The sequence below is a fragment of the Lepus europaeus genome, chromosome 8 (genome assembly GCF_033115175.1).
Source record: "Lepus europaeus isolate LE1 chromosome 8, mLepTim1.pri, whole genome shotgun sequence".
NCBI lineage: Eukaryota > Metazoa > Chordata > Mammalia > Lagomorpha > Leporidae > Lepus > Lepus europaeus.
The window spans coordinates 34,804,574-34,824,178 of NC_084834.1; positions in this window are offsets into that span (position 1 = coordinate 34,804,574).

Below are 19,605 nucleotides of genomic sequence, written 5' to 3' on the forward strand. Positions count from 1 at the left end.
TTTCTGTGTGTAAGACATCTTTAAGCATCTTTTGCAGGGCAGGATGAGTGGCAACAAATTCTTTCAGTTTCTGTTTGCTGTGAAAAGTCTTAATTTCACCTTCATTCACAACTGAGAGCTTTGCAGGATATAGTATTCTGGGCTGGCAGTTTTTCTCTCTTAGTACCTGGGCTATGTCTCGCCATTCCCTTCTAGCTTGTAGGGTTTCTGATGAGAAGTCTGCTGTGAGTCTAATTGGAGATCCTCTAAGAGTGATCTGACGTTTCTCTCTTGCACCTTTTAGGATCTTTTCTTTATGTTTCACTGTGGTGAGTTTGATTACAACATGTCGTGGTGAGGATCTCTTTTGGTCCTGTTTATTAGGGGTTCTATAAGCTTCCTGTACTAAGATGCCTCTGTCCTTCTCCAAACCTGGGAAATTTTCTGCTAGTATCTCACTGAAAATGCCTTCTAATCCTTTCTCCCTCTCCATGCCTTCAGGAACTCCTAGAACCCGAATGTTGGGTTTTTTAATAGTATCCTGTAAATTCCTGACAATATTTTTTAGATTTCTAATTTCTTCTTCTTTTCTTTGGTTTGCCTGTTTCCTTTCCTGTTCTCTGTCTTCTAAGTCTGATATTCTCTCTTCTGCTTCGCCCATTCTGTTTTTAAGGCTCTCTAATGTGTTTGTCATTTGATCTATTGAACTCTTCATTTCATTATGATTTCTAGTCACTATCAGAGTTTCTTGTTCCACTAGTTGTTTCATTTCATTTTGATTCCTCCTTAATATTTCACTTTCATGAGAGAGATTTTCTATCTTGTCCATGAAGGATTTCTGTAGTTCAAGAATTTGTTTTTGAGAACTTCTTAATGTTCTTATCAATTTTTTGAGATCCGCTTCTTGCATTTCTTCGATCTCATCATCTTCATAATCTTGAATTGGGGTGTCTTTTTCATTTGGGGGCGTCATAGTGTCTTCCTTGTTCTTGTTAGCTTGGTTTTTGCGTTTGTTGTTTGGCATGTTGGAGATATTTGGTTTCTTCACTGTGGTGTTTTTTCTTGTTACACTATGGCTCTATATTAAGTGGACTGTCTGCTTTCAGTGGAGCCTTAGAGGCTTGAGATGAGTGTGGACTGAGAGCTGTGTTTGGTTCCTCAGGGTTGAGGGTGTGTCAAGGATGACACTCCCAGGTTAGGTGTGGTAAATCTCTCTTTCTTTTTTTGATTTAAAAGGGAAGTAATTCCACACAGCTGAACGTAATTGGAGGTAGTTAGCAGGCAAATGACATACCCACAGGAGCCAGAGATCGGAAGCTCTTTCCCAAGGACCACACAGGGAATCTCTGCTGCCCTCAGTGTGGGCTCCAATTCTCCTGCAGTCTCCCACTGGGTTGCCAAGTTAGATGCTAATCTCCTGTTATTTCACCCCTCCCCACAGAGTCAGGTTTTTCTGCTAGGCTCAGGGCTGGTGCAGACCTGAGGTCGCCCTGCTTATGACGTATGTCCAAAATGGCGCCTGCTCTGTCTTGCTCGCCTGTGAGAGGTGAGCGGAGAGAGAGAAACTTGTGTCCGTATCAGTCACTTTTTTTATTTTTTATTTTCTCTCTCTTCTAGTTAGCCTGGTGAACTTTTCCCCACGGAGTTTCAAGCCTCGTTCCCTCTAGCCTCCTCTTTCCGCTTGCCCGCTGGTATCTCGGGTTATGGAGGTTCGGCTCACCTCGCGTTCCAGCGCTGGTGCATTGAGTCTGCCGCTGGTGTCCCGAACTTGGGCTCCCACGCTCTCCACGCAGGTCCACTGTGAATCACTAGTTCCGGAAGAGTTTCCTCTGCTGTTTCATCCCCTACTCTTCCTTGAGCCTGCAGTATCTCCACTTATATTAAACTTTCTCTCCCCCCGGACTAAGTGTGCTTCCTGCCTATTCCGCCATCTTGCCGCCTCTCCGCATTTCTACATTTTTAAAGCGTTGTCTCTGACATATCAGGAAAACAGTGATTGGCCATAACCTATTTGCTACACAGTTACCACATTTCAAGTGTTTGAGATCATTGATATCATGTAAAGAGGACAAAATCCCATAAAAAATATTTTTGATAGATTGATAGTAGAATGGAATCAACATTTTGACCAATGACAACTCCAGAATTCAAAAGTCCAAAGGCCAGCCAGAGGATAAACATTTAATAGCTCATGCAGTGGGTGTTGTGGCACATTGGGTTAAGCCACTGAGTGGGACACTGGCATCCCATATGAACACCACTTCAAGTCCTGGCTTTTTCAACTTCTGATCCAGCTCCCTGCTAATGGTCCTGGAAAAGCAGTGGAAGATGGTCCAAGTACTCGGGCCACTGGCAATCCCAAGGGAGACCCAGATGGAGTTCCAGGCTCCTGGCTTTGGCTCTCTCTCTCCCCCCCTCTTTCTCTCTCTCCCTCTTTCTCTCTCTTCCTCTTTCTCTTCCTCTCTCTTTCTCTCCACCTCTCCCCCAAACTCTCTCTCTGTAAATATGCCTTTCAAATGAATCTATAAAATATATTTAATAACTTGATTTCCAATTCCTAAAAAAATTTTAAGGAGGCCTGTCCTATTGTACTAACATGGCTTTTTTCACTATAAGTATACATATTGAGTTACTGGGGGTTATAAGTACTCAAAGAAAAGAATGAGGCAAGCAACCTCATGGTTTTCCAATGCAGAGAGCAAATAGTTAATATGGAGATCATTTGAAATGTTCCAAACATGAAAATATACAATGTGACTTGACAACTTATGTTAGATTCTGTGGTTAAGTGCCTTCATTTGGTGGTTCTTAGAGTAAGTGTGTTTGTTGATGGTGAAAAAGAAAGAGAAGGCAATTAAACTCATAGTAAATATTTAGACTAATAGTCTGTTCTATTTGCCAGTGTGTCTTAAAAATAATTAGTTCAGAAATAAGAAATCAAGCCAGCAAATCCATGCAAATTAGGACAATCATCTAGCACAGTGAATAGGAAAAAGATGTGACAATAATTGTGAGGGGGAAAAAACATTTAAGCAATCATCCCATGCAGAACAGAACAACAATAAAGCAAAGGAAATGAAGTTACTTGGATAATCTTAGCTGAGGAAACAGACATTGAAACAAAATGCAGCTTGATGTTGCCCAACATAGTGTCTCTTCATTCCCATGTGAAGAATTGGGTGCAGAATGAATCGACAGACTGATCCAGTAATGTGAACACATAGTCCATCAAAATCACCAAAAAAAAAATGAAAATTGTTTTAGAAATTTGGATGAAAATAACATATTCTTTTTATCCTGATATTTCTTGAAATGATTGATAAAATATTATTTTATACTGCCATTAGATTCAAAAATGAGAAAACATTCAAAATTCATCCACTATTAGTAAGTAAGTGTTGCAAACAGCATTACTCCCTGTAAAATGTAATTAGAGGGAAAGGACTACTATGGAAAACCAAGTGGGAAAAAACATCCTTTAACTGTCCACAGAAACTAAAGGTTGTAATGGTGTACCAATATCGCTTCTTTGATAACCTAATCAGTGTGTACATCCCAGTAGTCACATTAAGCAGTGAGATTCAAATAGTAATGCATGACATTCATTTATGGAATGAAATTACTTTATGCCATTACCTGTAATTATTTAATATTGCATTTCTTGACTTTCAAAAAATATGTTTAAACATGTTTCTAAGGCTTCCGTAGATTCTTATTCCTTTGCTCCTCCAAAGGGAATTTTCTTATAATTACTTACAGGTTCACATGCATAGATGAATGCTTACTATTCTCAATGTAATATACATATAGTTTTGCACTATTTCTATCTATATTTATGCTATATTATCCTATGTAGAATATTTACTAGAACTCAGAATTCTATTTGTCACTTGCTCTATGAAACCTATTACTGGACATAAGAAGATCAAAATATTGAGAAAAAATCCAGATTTCATTATCAAAATATTTAAAATTAATGTCTGTTATTGTGAGCATATCTTAACAACCACGCTATTAATCAATGTTCAGATATTGTTGCAATGTCAATTAACTTAAATTGGTTACAAGCACATATTTGAGGGGCTTGTTATTTTCCATCTCAAGCTTCAAGAAGTGTATTCTGACTGGTATTTCTTCTCATTGCAAGTTTTCTTTTGAGGCTGTTGGAAGTAATATTGACTTTAATAATAATTTTAAATCACATCGAGTCTTATCTCTGCCATCCTGATGTGAAAAAAATGTTCATTTCCTTTAATTATATCTTACCCATTAGTCTTTAATCAGTGTAATGTATTTTCCATTCTTTTAATTATGATTTCAAACATGGTTTACTCTTATCATTGCAATATCGCTCATCTATGTGATATTTTATTAATATTTTGTCATCTTTAATGATTTACTTTTGTTCTGGACTAAGAAATATTGCAGTTATAAAATTGGCACAAACATTTCTTTTTTGATAATAAATTGATAAATTTATTGATTGATATTTCTATCTTTTCACATTCTTCTTTTTCCTGTTCCTTAATTCTTTTTTCATTTTTTAAAAATTTTGCTTGTTATACAAGTTTCATGTACTTCATATATACAGATTTAGTAGCATAGTGACACTTCCTTCCCACCCTCCTTCCTGCCCATGCTCCAACACTTCCTCCTCCTCCCTCTCACATTCCCATTCTTAGTTTTTACAAAGATCTGTTTTCAGTTTACTTAATGATCAAATAGTTAACCCTACACTAAGTAAAAGTGTTTAACAAATAGTATAAAAATTAAAAAAAAAAACCACCATTCCTCTACAGAAGATACATGGGTTGTAAACAATCATCAAACCTCAAAATGTCTATTTCATTCCAATACATTACATTTTAGGTATGCTTTTACCTTCGATCAGGGAAAACATATGATATGTATTTTCTGGGACTGGCTTATTTCACTAAGTATAGTGGTTTCCAGTTGCATCTATTTATTGCCAAAGACAAGATTTCATATTTTATAGCTTCATAGCACTCCAGAGTATATATATATATATACCATAATTTCTTTATCCAGTCAAAAGTTGATGGATATCTGGGTTGAATCAATATCTTAGCTATTGCAAATTGTGCTGTAACGAACATGGGGTACAGATGACTCTTTCATATGCTGATTTCATTTCCCTTGGGTAAATTCCCAGGAGTGGGATGGCTGGATCATATGGTAGGTCTATATTCAGATTTCTGGAGTATGTCTATACTGTCTTCCACAGTGGCTGCACCACTTTATATTCCCACCAACAGTGTACTAGGGTGCCTCTTCCCCTACATCCTTGAAAGTACTTGTCATTTGTTGATTTCTGTACGAGAGACATTCGAACTGGAGTGAGGTGAAACCTCATCATAGTTTTGATTTGCATTTCCCCAATGCCTAGTTATCCTGAGCATTTTTGCAATTGTCTGTTGGCCATTTGAAATACAAACATGATATTTCTTGGTGATCATTGCTAATATGTGTGCTCCACTTTGAAAATACAATGATTAAGCTCAAAACATAAGCATGCAACTGAATCATTAGACTCTATAAAGTATTAAGCCCAATTTTCATGAAATGATACTTCATTTGATAACTTAAGTATAATGAGTATGTTTCAGGATACTTTGATTAAAAACATAAATATAGAGATTACATATTTATATATCATTAAGCCTATAAAAGTTACTACTGGGAATAAGAACCAAGGAACTAAAATCTTTTATTTCTTTTTTATAACAGCACCAAGCAGTACCAAATCTACATGCATATTAACATGTACAAGTTTAATAGTTACCAGAATGTATCTTACTACCAATGTTTGCCAGTCCAGGAATATGAATGGTACTAGATTTCCCTATCATACATAAGGTGATAGTAAAATTGTTAAAATGTCTTCACAATTTAGAAGAAAAAAATTAACTTCAGGCATATTTTCTTAGAAAGCTACTGAAAACTATTCCACACTAAAATGAAATAATAAAACAAGAACAATGAAAAAAAAGACAAAGCAGCCAGGAAACAAAGGATCCGATACAGGAAAATGGCAAATGGAATTTGTACAAAATTATCAAAAGGACATCCCAAGATCCGTGCATGCAGGAAGCATACATGAAAACGGTCAGGGAGCAGGAAGATGGATTTATTGAAAACAAATAAAAGGAGGTGGTGTAGATATTGGAAGATAATTTTGGAAGTTTCACTAGTTAGAAAATTATAGTCAGAGACACTTTACAGAACTGCTAGATGGTATAGAAAAACTTTACTTTTGCTTTTTAAAAAACTAGGTAAATACCCAGAAACCAATAAGACAATTATCAACTTCAAAGAGTAAAGGTCTCCTAGAAACTGTACACAAGCTATAATCCTTGAGCTCAACAATGAAAAAAATTCATGCATGTGTACATGGACACACATTCCTAATAATGGAAATACTGGAAATTCATTTTACCTAAAAATGTGATATGAACTATGTTGGAGAATAGAAAGAAGATAAGGAGAAAATCCTCATCTCCTGTAAAAGGAAAATAGATAATTTCTAAAAAATTAAAAATCATGATAACAGTTTATAAGTATATAGGCATTTTTATTTTATTAATGTTAAATATTTCATAAAATTGACTAAAATTTCAAGGTTGCAATGTATTACTGTCTTACTCCTATGCTAAAATTATTAAATTATTGCAGTTGTAAATTGTTTTCATTTTCAATTCACATTTTTGTAGAAAACATTTTTGAATGAGAAAGCATCATAATGTGTTGCAGTATCAAAGCAAATTTTGATAAAGGGAGTCTATTCTTAACTGCATTTTTATATATTTTTAAAAGATTTATTTATTTATTTCAAAGTCAGAGTTACGCAGACAAGAGGCAGACAGAGAGAGAGAGCGAGAGAGAGAGAGGTCCTCCACCCGATGGTCCACTCCCCAGTTGGCCACAACGGCCGGAGCTGCGCCAATCCAAAGCCAGGAGCCAGGAGCTTCTTCCGGGTCTCCCATGTGGGTGCAGAGGCCCAAGGACTTGGGGCATCTTCTACTGCTTTCCCAGGCCACAGCAGAGAGCTGGATCAGAAGTGGAGCATCCTGTTCTCAAACCTGCACCCATATGGGATGCTGGCGCCTCAGGCCAGGGCATTAACCCACTTTACCACAGCACCGGCCTCTGCATTTTTACATTAAAACATGCCAGTCAGTCAGCCCAAATATTCGCCAACAGCTATATATTTTCCTCCTTTCAGAGTACCTTTTTGACTAAAATTTTAAATCTTAGAAAAACCACCTCTGGTCAGCACCGCGGCTCACTAGGCTAATCCTCCACCTGCGGCGCCAGCACCCTGGGTTCTAGTCCCGGTTGGGGCGCCGGATTCTGTCCCAGTTGCCCGTCTTCCAGGCCAGCTCTCTGCTATGGCCCGGGAAGGCAGTGGAGGATGGCCCAAGTCCTTGGGCCCTGGACCCACATGGGAGACCAGGAGGAAGCACCTGGCTCCTGGCTTCAGATCGGCATGGCACGCCAGCCATAGCGGCCATTTGGGATTTGGGGGGGTGAACCAATGAAAAAGGAAGACCTTTGTCTCTCTCTCTCTCTTTCACTATCTAACTCTGCCAGTCAAAAAAAAAAAAAAAAAAAAAAAAAGAAAGAAAAGAAAAGAGAAGAAAAGAAAAGAAAAACCACCTCAACCATGTGATCAATGTTGACAACAACAGTGATAATTCATGTTAATAGTATGAACCCTGGACAGAATATCACATCATGAAAATGGCATCTTTACCCCTGGCAGTCTTTCTCTCAAATATAGCCCCAGTAACTGAAGGCATTCTGCAAAGGGTCTGTCTACAAAACAGTATCCTCAAAATTGTCAAGGTCATCAAAACAAGCAAAATCTGAGAAATAGTCAGTCAAAAGGAGCCTAAAGAGAAATTGTGTCTACATTCACTGGGGCGTCTTGCTCTGCAAGTGCAGTTTCAGGCGGTTTGGGAGCACACGTCCCAGACCTACCTCCCACTGCTTATCTGCCACCCGTGGGTCCCAAGTTCCAGCGACTTCTCCTGTCCCACACTCCACTTTGCTCCCCGTGTGTCCTAAAGAAAGGGGACGTGCTCCCGAGATTTTCCACGGTTCTTTAAAATTTACTGATGGAGCACTGAAAGCAAATCGGGGACAATCTTCTGGATGTAAAGCCTCAGGAAAAGACTCAAGAAAAAAAACTGCAGAGGAAACGCTTCCGGATCTTGTGGATGAGACACAGAGGACTTACAGGGAACCCACCGCGTGGAAAACCAACCGAGACGAGCCGAGCGGCAGCGGCGGGAGAGGAGCCAGAGCCACAGAATCTCGCCAGCGCGGGAACGGAGGACGGTAAGACAAAGACCTGAGAAGTCCGAGACATTGGGGGGAGGGGGAACAGAGGCCTCTCCCTTCACTCACCAAGCAAAACAAAGAGCACCGCGATTTTACATATGTAAAGCTCAGCCAAACTCAGTATCTTTAGCGAAACTGGAGAACACATTGAGGGCTGCATAAACTCTGTGTATGGTCCCAGGGGTAGATCAAACGAATACTCACAGAGGCTAGATTTCAACTACCCTCAACTCCACTCCCAACTGAGTCAAAAGAAAAAAAAAAAAAAGAGAGAGAGAGAGAGAGAGAGAGAGCGTCCCAGCAAGGAGCAAGTAATCTGGGAGAGTCGCTCTTTACACAGCCTTAAACCTCAAGAAACAAGCATAGCTCTCTGGCCACACCCATCACAGCCCCTAAGGCTCCAACAAAACAGACAGCTCACTTAGAGGCATAGTATAACGAGAGAAAAACAAAAACAAAAACAAAAACACCACAAATTATCTCTAACATGCCAAGCAAGAAACATAGAAGCGGAGGTACCAAGAACAAGGAAGGCACTATGACGCCCCCAAGTGAACAAGACACGCCAATGCAAGATTATGAAGATGAAGAGATAGAGCAAATGCAAGAAGCAGATTTCAAAAAATTCATAAGAACATTAAGAAGTTCTCAAAAACAAATTCTTGAACTACAGAAATCCTTAATGGACAAGATAGAAAATCTCTCCCGTGAAAATGAAACATTAAGGAGGAATCAAAATGAAATGAAAAAATTAGTGGAACAGGAAACTGCGATACTGACAAAAAACCTCAATGAAATGAAGAACTCAATAGATCAAATGGCAAACACATTAGAGAGCCTTAAAAACAGAATGGATGAAGCAGAAGAGAGAATATCGGAATTAGAAGACAGAGAACAGGAAAGGAAACAGTCAAATCAAAGAAAAGAAGAAGAAATCAGAAATCTAAAAAATACTGTCAGGAATCTACAGGATACTATTAAAAAACCCAACATTCGGGTTCTAGGAGTTCCTGAAGGCATGGAAAGGGAGAAAGGATTAGAAGGCCTTTTTAGTGAGATACTAGCAGAAAATTTCCCAAGTTTGGAGAAGGACAGAGACATCCTAGTACAGGAAGCTCAGAGAACCCCTAATAAACATGATCAAAAGAGATCCTCACCACGACACATCATAATCAAACTCACCACAGTGAAACACAAAGAAAAGATCCTAAAATGTGCAAGAGAGAAACGCCAGATTACTATCAGAGGATCTCCAATTAGACTTACAGCTGATTTCTCATCAGAAACCCTACAAGCCAGGAGAGAATGGCGAGATATAGCCCAGGTACTAAGAGAGAAAAACTGCCAGCCCAGAATATTATATCCTGCAAAGCTCTCATTTGTGAATGAAGGTGAAATTAAGACCTTTCACAGCAAACAGAAATTGAAAGAATTTGTCGCCACTCGTCCAGCCCTGCAAAAGATGCTTAAAGATGTGTTACATACAGAAACACAGAAACACGGTCACCAATATGAAAGAAGGTAAAGGAAGGAAACCTCAGAGCAAAAGATCACAGGAATCTCAAACCAGATATTAGAAAATATCTTTGGCAAATGGCAGGGCAAAGTTACTCCTTCTCAATAGTCACATTGAATGTTAATGGCTTGAACTGTCCAGTTAAAAGACACCGATTGGCCGATTGGGTTAAGGAACAAAACCCATCCTTTTGCTGCTTACAAGAAACCCATCTATCCAACAATGATCCATACAAGCTGAGAGTGAAAGGCTGGAAAAAGATATACCACGCCAACAGAAATGAAAAGAGAGCGGGCGTAGCCATCTTAATATCGGACAACATAAACTTTACCACAAAAACTGTTAGGAGAGACAAAGAGGGGCACTATATAATGATTAAGGGATCCATTCAACAGGAAGATATAACGATTATCAACGTATATGCACCTAATTACAGGGCACCAGCTTATTTAAAAGACTTGTTAAGGGACTTAAAGGGAGACTTAGACCCCAATACAATAGTACTGGGGGACTTCAATACTCCACTCTCAGAGATAGACAGATCAACAGGACAGAAGATCAACAAGGAGACAGTAGATTTAAATGACACTATAGCCCAAATGGATCTAACAGACATCTACAGAACATTTCATCCTACATCTAAGGACTTTACATTCTTCTCAGCAGTACATGGAACCCTCTCTAGGATTGACCACATACTAGGCCATAAAGCAAGTCTCAGCAAATTCAAAAGAATTAGAATCATACCATGCAGCTTCTCAGACCACAAAGGAATGAAATTGGAAATTGGTAACTCAGGAATCCCTAGAGCACGTGCAAACACATGGAGATTGAACAACATGCTCCTGAATGAACAACGGGTCATAGAAGAAATTAAAAGAGAAATCAAAAATTTTCTGGAAGTAAATGAGGATAACAGCACAACATACCAAAACCTATGGGATACAACAAAAGCAGTGTTAAGAGGAAAGTTTATATCAATAGGTGCCTACATCAAGAAATTGGAAAGGCACCAAATAGATGAGCTTTCAAGTCATCTCAAGGATCTAGAAAATCTGCAGCAAACCAAACCCAAACCCAGCAGGAGAAGAGAAATAATTAAAATCAGAGAAGGAATCAACAGGATTGAATCCAAAAAAACATTACAAAAAATCAGCCAAACGAGGAGCTGGTTTTTTGAAAAAATAAACAAAATTGACACCCCATTGGCCCAACTAACTAAAAAAAGAAGAGAAAAGACCCAAATCAATAGGATCAGAGATGAAATGGGAAACGTAACAACAGACGCCACAGAAATAAAAAGAATCATCAGAAATTACTACAAGGACTTGTATGCCAGCAAACAGGGAAATCTATCAGAAATGGACAGATTCTTGGACACATACAACCTCCCTAAATTGAGCCAGGAAGACATAGAAAACCTAAACAGACCAATAACTGACACAGAAATTGAAACAGTAATAAAGGCCCTCCCAACAAAGAAAAGCCCAGGGCCAGATGGATTCACTGCTGAGTTCTACCAGACATTTAGAGAAGAACAAACTCCAATTCTTCTCAAACTATTCAGAGCAATCGAAAAAGAGGGAATCCTCCCAAATTCTTTCTATGAAGCCACCATCACCTTAATTCCTAAGCCAGAAAGAGACGCAACATTGAAAGAGAATTACAGACCAATATCCCTGATGAACATAGATGCAAAAATTCTCAATAAAATTCTGGCCAATAGAATGCAACAACACATCAGAAAGATCATCCACCCAGACCAAGTGGGATTCATCCCCGGTATGCAGGGATGGTTCAACATTCGCAAAACAATCAACGTAATACACTACATTAACAGACTGCAGAAGAAAAACCATATGATTCTCTCAATAGACGCAGAGAAAGCATTTGATAAAATACAACACCCTTTCATGATGAAAACTCTAAGCAAACTGGGTATGGAAGGAACATTCCTTAATACAATCAAAGCAATATATGAAAAACCCACGGCCAACATCCTATTGAATGGGGAAAAGTTGGAAGCATTTCCACTGAAATCTGGTACCAGACAGGGATGCCCTCTCTCACCACTGCTATTCAATATAGTTCTGGAAGTTTTGGCCAGAGCTATTAGGCAAGAAAAAGAAATTAAAGGGATACAAATCGGGAAGGACGAACTCAAACTATCCCTCTTTGCAGATGATATGATTCTTTATTTAGGGGACCCAAAGAACTCTACTAAGAGGCTGCTGGAACTCATCGAAGAGTTTGGCAAAGTAGCAGGATATAAAATCAATGCACAAAAATCAACAGCCTTTGTATACACAGGCAATGCCACGGCTGAGGAAGAACTTCTAAAATCAATCCCATTCACAATAGCTACAAAAACAATCAAATACCTTGGAATAAACTTAACCAAAGACGTTAAAGACCTCTACAATGAAAACTACAAAACCTTACAGAAAGAAATAGAAGAGGATACCAAAAAATGGAGAAATCTTCCATGCTCATGGATTGGAAGAATCAATATCATCAAAATGTCTATCCTCCCAAAAGCAATTTATACATTCAATGCAATACCCATCAAGATCCCGAAGACCTTCTTCTCAGATCTGGAAAAAATGATGCTGAAATTCATATGGAGACACAGAAGACCTCGAATAGCCAAAGCAATCCTGTACAACAAAAACAAAGCCGGAGGCATCACAATACCTGATTTTAGGACATACTACAGGGCAGTTGTTATCAAAACAGCATGGTACTGGTACAGAAACAGATGGATAGACCAATGGAACAGAATAGAAACACCAGAAATCAATCCAAACATCTACAGCCAACTTATATTTGACCAAAGATCCAAATCTAATCCCTGGAATAAGGACAGTCTATTCAATAAATGGTGCTGGGAAAATTGGATTTCCACATGCAGAAGCTTGAAGCAAGACCCATACCTATCACCTTACACAAAAATTCACTCAACATGGATTAAAGACTTAAATCTACGACCCGAAACCATCAAATTATTAGAGAGCATTGGAGAAACCCTGCAAGATATAGGCACAGGCAAAGACTTCCTGGAAAATACTCCAACAGCACAGGGAGTCAAAACCAAAATTAACATTTGGGATTGCATCAAATTGAGAAGTTTCTGTACTTCGAAAGAAACAGTCAGGAAAGTGAAGAGGCAACCAACAGAATGGGAAAAAATATTCGCAAACTATACTACAGATAAAGGATTGATAACCAGAATCTACAAAGAAATCAAGAAAATCCACAACAACAAAACAAACAACCCACTTAAGAGATGGGCCAAGGACCTCAATAGACATTTTTCAAAAGAGGAAATCCAAATGGCCAACAGACACATGAAAAAATGTTCAAGATCACTAGCAATCAGAGAAATGCAAATCAAAACCACAATGAGGTTCCATCTCACCCCGGTGAGAATAGCTCACATTCAGAAATCTACCAACAACAGATGCTGGAGAGGATGTGGGGAAAAAGGGACACTAACCCACTGTTGGTGGGAATGCAAACTGGTTAAGCCACTATGGAAGTCTGTCTGGAGATTCCTCAGAAACCTGAACATAACCCTACCATACAACCCAGCCATCCCACTCCTTGGAATTTACCCAAAGGAATTTAATTTGGCAAATAAAAAAGCCATCTGCACATTAATGTTTATTGCAGCTCAATTCACAATAGCTAGGACCTGGAACCAACCCAAATGCCCATCAACAGTAGACTGGATAAAGAAATTATAGGACATGTACTCCATAGAATACTATACAGCAGTAAGAAACAATGAAACCCAGTCATTTGAAACAAGATGGAGCAATCTGGAAAACATCATGCTGAGTGAATTAAGCCAGTCCCAAAGAGAAAAATATCATTTGTTATCCCTGATCGGTGACAACTGAGCGCCAAAGAGAAAACCTGTTAAGTGAAATGGACACTATAGGCAACAATGAACTGATCAGCTCCTGTCCTGACTTTAGATATACAATGTAATACTTTATCCTTTTTAGTATTTGTTGTTGTTGTTGTTGTTCTAGTACTATTGGTTGAACTCAGTAATTAACACACAATTATTCTCAGGTGTTTAAATTTTAACTGAAAAGTGATCCCTGTTAAATCTAAGAGTGGAAAAAGAGAGGGAGGAGATGAACAATTAGGAACATGCTCAATCAGACTGGCCGCAAATGGTGGAGTTAGAAATGTGCAGGGGATTCCAACACAATTCCATCAAGATGGCATGTACCAATGCCATCGCACTAGTCCAAGTGATCAATTGCAGCCCACAATTGATAGCTCTGATAGGTCTAAGAATCAAAGAGATCACACAAACAAGACAAGTATCTGCTAATACTAACTGATAGAATCAAAAAGGGAGAGAAAGATCCAACATGGGAAGTGGGATACACAGCAGACTCATAGGATGGCAGATGTCCTAAACAACACTCCGGCCTCAGAATCAGCCCTCAAGGCATTCAGATCTGGCTGAAGAGCCCATGAGAGTATAGCAGGCATGGAAAGCCAAGATATCATGGAAAAAAAAAAAAAGACCTAAATGAATGATCTCTGTGAGTGAGATCCCAGTGGAAAGAACGGGGCCATCAAAGAAGGAGGTACCCTTCTCCGAAGGGAGGAGAGAACCTCCACTTTGACTATGACCCTATCGGAGTAAGATCAAAGTCAGCAAACTCTAAAGGCTTCCATAGCCCTGGCAACTCATGACTAGAGCCTAGGGAGATTACTGACGCCATGAACAGGAGTGTCAAATTGTTAAGTCAGCAACAGGAGTCACTGTGTACTTACACCCCATGCGGGATCTGTCCCTAATGTGTCGTCTAAAGCCAAGTGATGCTATGACTGGTACTGAAACAGTATTTTTATACTTTGCATTTCTGTGTGGGCGCAGACTGATGAGGTCTTTGCTAATTATATACTGAAGTGATCTTCTGTATATAAAGAGAATTGGAAATGAAAAAAAAAAACAACCTGGTGTTAAAATGGAAATGGCATAGAAAATTAATTATTTTGAAAAAAAAATTATGTAGGATCTCTGTCTTTAATGTGCTGTACATTGCTATTTAATGCTATAATTAGTAATCCAATGGTGGTTTTTTCACTTGATGTTGCTATATGGGCAAAATGTTGAAATCTTTACCTAATATATACTAAACTGATCTTCTGTATACAAAGAGAATTGAAAATGAATCTTTACATGAATGGAAGGGCAAAGGGAGCGGGAGGGGGGAGGGTTGCGGGCGGGAGGGAAGTTATGGGAGGGGGGAAGCCATTGTAACCCATAAGCTATACTTTGGAAATTTATATTCATTAAATAAAAGTTTAATTAAAAAAAAAAAAAGAACAGGCTGCAAGACTAGTCTAAGTACCTAGATGTTACGTATAGAAGAGTACTAGAGGGGAGAGGAGATAGATTAGGATCCTATTCAATTAGGATCTTCCAGTCCTAAAAATCTGATAATGCTACCTCTTGGCATCCCTGCAATGTATTGTAGAGCACTTTGCTAGTGTCCACTGAATAAATGCACAGCAGTAACCATAAAAAAAAATTTTTAAATTAGAAGGTAAGAAGTAAAAATTATCTGTTTGCAGACTATACAACCTTATATGTGGTAAACCTCAACTCCTTATCAGATATATGGTTTGCAAATAGGTTCTCCCAATCTGTAAACTACTGTTCAGTTTGTCTTTGAATTTGCCGATTCTGTCTTCTTTATCTAGTCTGCTGATGAGACCTTACTGCAAATCTTTTGGTGCAGTTCCCAAATTATTTTGATCTTAGAATTCTGTTTGGTACTTTAAATATATTTATTTATTTAGTGTTAGAGGAGGAATATCTCAACCAACTTTTCACTCCCCATGTGCCTATAACAGCTGGAGCTGGGTCAGTATGAAGCCAGAAGCCAGAAATTGAATCTGAGACTCCCAGTGGGTGGCAGGGGACCCAACTACTTGAACAATCATCTGCTGCCTCCTATGGTGCAAATTAACAGGAATTGACAGTGGAGCTGGGGCTCAAATCCAATACTTTGATATGGATATGTGCAAACCAATGTCACTGTGCTGAACGCCCACCCTCCTGTTTGATATTTTTAATTGCTATGTAGAAATTCTCCTTTTCTTTATATAGTTTCTCTTTTGTATTCACTGCAGTTATTTTGAATTCTCTTGCCAATGTGAATTATGTATCACTGTTTAGTTGGAGTTGATCTCTGGAAATTTATCTTGTTCTTTGTTTTGGTCACATATTCTGGTTTCTTCATTTTCCTTGACTTTTGGCGTTGGTATTTACACCTTAGGAAAAACAGCAACCTCTGCCAGTCTTCACAGACTGGCCTAAAAGAAGACCCTCATCAGTCATGTCAGCCAGAGATTTTGGGAGCTCTTCCAACCTTCTGTCTATAAGCAACTTCTCTGTCTGGTGTTGGTAAAATCTCCATTGGAGAGATTTGCTATTTTGTCGTTGTTGTTGTTGTTCAGGAGTTTATCATCTCTTCCTCTGTGTGCTGTATGGTGGGTCTTCTGGGGCAACAACATGCCAGTGCCTTTTTTATTACCCATGATAGTCCCCAGGCATCTAGCATGTTCTGAGTCCTGTCAGCACTCTGAGATAAGTGAGAAAACAGTTTCTTGGTCAGCCCTGAGAAAAGATGGGATGATGGAAACATTGTCCAACTCCTTGCCTCTCCAAGGACAAGCTGTGATTTGTGATTTGCTCACTTTCTCCACACTGAGCCAGGGGTAGGGCCTATGGGAGATGCATGCATGCAAGTTCAAACTGCTACTTTTGCTGTCAGTGACTCTGGACTTGTGACTTTTTCTGTCAGCATTCAAATTCAGCCAGGTAGAAACAAGTCCCTTGGGAGTCTCCAGAAAATCAGAACTTTGTGTGCAATTCAGCCCTTTGCTGACCTTCCAAGGGAAACACTGGGAGTAAGGGATTTCCAGATAATGTGGCACTGTGCTGGAAAGAGGGGTTATGGTGTCAAGGAATCTTGGGTTTTCTCACCATGTTTAATGAGACTGGTTTGCTCTTGATAGGGGTGTGGGAGCCTCTTGGTTGGCTTCTGTGATTTCTCATGAAGAGAATTGGCCATGTATTGTTGAATCTGTATGTCTATGTGGGAAGGAGTCTAAATTGCTTCATATTCTGCCATCTTTCTGATATCTTTGATTTTACTTAAGAAACATTTATTAATTTGCTACTACATGCTGTTGGCTGTGCTAAACTTCTAATGCTGCACTTAAAAGCTTCCATAGGTGTTTTATTTTTCTAATTATAATTGTTTTCATTATTTATTGGTTTCCTGAGTAATTATTTGTTTCATTGGCATTTTCCAGTGGTGGTAATTATTTTCTTTTCATTTTGTTTTTTAAGGCATTGAAATTTTGACAGATGTTTCAAACTGTTATAGTCAATATTACTACTACCGCCCAATTTATTCCATTCGTGAACACTAGTTCCCCTTCAACTTGGCTCTTGAATCCTTTTGATACAATCTTTATAGTTTTTTAAATTATTGTTTTATAGATAATAATATCAAAAATTTATTTTGTGCATTTCCTCCTCAGTAAGGGATCAATTTCTTCAGGAATTTATGTTCTTATAGTTGGTAATGATATTTGAAAACTACCAGCTAGTAGTGATTCCTTGGGATTTTAAGCCTTTGATATAGCATTCTTTCTTTTTCTCATTTTTCATAATGATATTTTTCTTATTATGAATTGTTGTAAAATAAATCATCCTAAGATATAATGACTTCAAATAACAACTTAGTATTTTCTTATGCAATTTTGAGGGGTGATTGGTCTCATCTGGGTACTTACTTCTTGGTGAGTCTCATGTCTCATGAACTTAGATGACATATACTGTTGGAGTCATGTGAATGCTTGAATGGATTGGATGTCCAAGATGGCCTTTGCACTCATGTATCTGGCACCTCAAATGAGAAGGCTGGGAAAAGCTTGGAGTTGGCCTGTTATCTCTCTCTGTTTTCATATGTCTCTCCACATTGCCAACCTGAGCTTCCTCGTACCATGGTGATCTCAGAATTTTTAGACATTTTATGGGTCAAGGCTGGCTTCTGTCAGAATGAGATTTTAAATAATGTTCTAAAAGGCAAAGGTTGAAACTATAAATGTTTCTTGTGATTTAACCTCAGAAGTCTGAGTCATTTCCACTATAGCCTATTTGTTACAAGGGCAAGTCCATATACAATGTAGGCAGGAACTAGGCTTGTGTATAAGGGATTTGTACAGTTCATTGTAGGGTCATATTTGGACATTATTATATCTATTAACACTGTTAAGTTAATAATTTGGACATGAAGATTATATAATTTTTATTTTGCATACTTCACTGTTCCTCACTTACTATGTACAAGGCACCACTATAAGAACTGGAGATATACTTATTTAAAAACTTACATGCACTTCTCCCATTACTGAAATATATATACAAAGGAAATGAAATCAGTCTGTCAATGAAACATATGCACTCATGTTTATTTCAGCTTTATGCACCATAGCAAAGAAAGGGTAACACCCTAAGTGTCTATCCACTGATGAATGAATAATGAAAATATGGTGTGTTTGTGTGTGTATGTGTGTGTGTATATATATATATAAATAAAACAGAACACTATTCAGCCATAAAAAGATGAAATACTGCCATATGAAGCAGTCATTATGTTAAATGAAATAAACCAGAAACAGAATCATTCATGTGTATAACCTAAAAATGTTGATTTCACATAAGTCAGAGAGAGAAAGAGAGAGAGAGAAAAGGCACTTTCTTTCTTTCTTTCTTCTTTTTTTTTTGACAGGCAGAGTTAGATAGAGAGAGAGACAGAGAGAAAGGTCTTCCTTCTGTTGGTTCACCTCCCAAATGGCCGCTACGGCTGGCACGTTGCGCGGATCCAAAGCCAGGAGCCAGGTGCTTCTCCCTGGTCTCCCATGCAGGTGCAGGGCCCAAGCACTTGGGCCATCCTCCACTGCCTTCCTGGGCCACAGCAGAGAGCTGGACTGGAAGAGGAGCAACCGGGACAGAATCCGGCGCCCCAACTGGGACTAGAACCTGGGGTGCTGGCGCCACAGGCAGAGGATTAGCCTACTGAGCTGTGGCGCTGGCTGAGAAAGCACTATCTTACATCTATTGGTTTACTCCCCAAATGTCTGCAGCAACCAAGGCTGAGCCAGGCTAAAGACAAGGGCCCAGAACTCCATCTACTTCTCCAACAAGAATGTTTGCTGCCTCCCAGGGTACACATTAGCAGCAAGCTGAATCTGAAAAAGAGTTGCTAGGACTGAAATCAGCTCTTTGATATGTGATGTGGGTAGCCCACTGTGCCATGATACCTACCCTTACCACTTTACCATTACACTGTACATACATGTATTGAAACATTATATTATCCCATAAATAAGTATAATTTTTGTGTATTTGTTAGAACTAAAATAGTATAAATACACATACACACACATGCTGACAGGTTTCACTTTACATTCATGACCCCAATGTTGGATTCAGTGTGGAACAGATCTAGAGAAAGATACACAGACTGGGAGGCATGGTCCATTGTAGGTCTATCCATGCAGTGAGGCTCTCACAGATACCAACCCTATCAATGAGATGATTGATAAATACACAGTATATAATATTACTGCTCAACCTTATTCTATATCATATTAGAAGCTCCTTCTCCTCTGACTGACCATTTCTCACAGCCCATTCC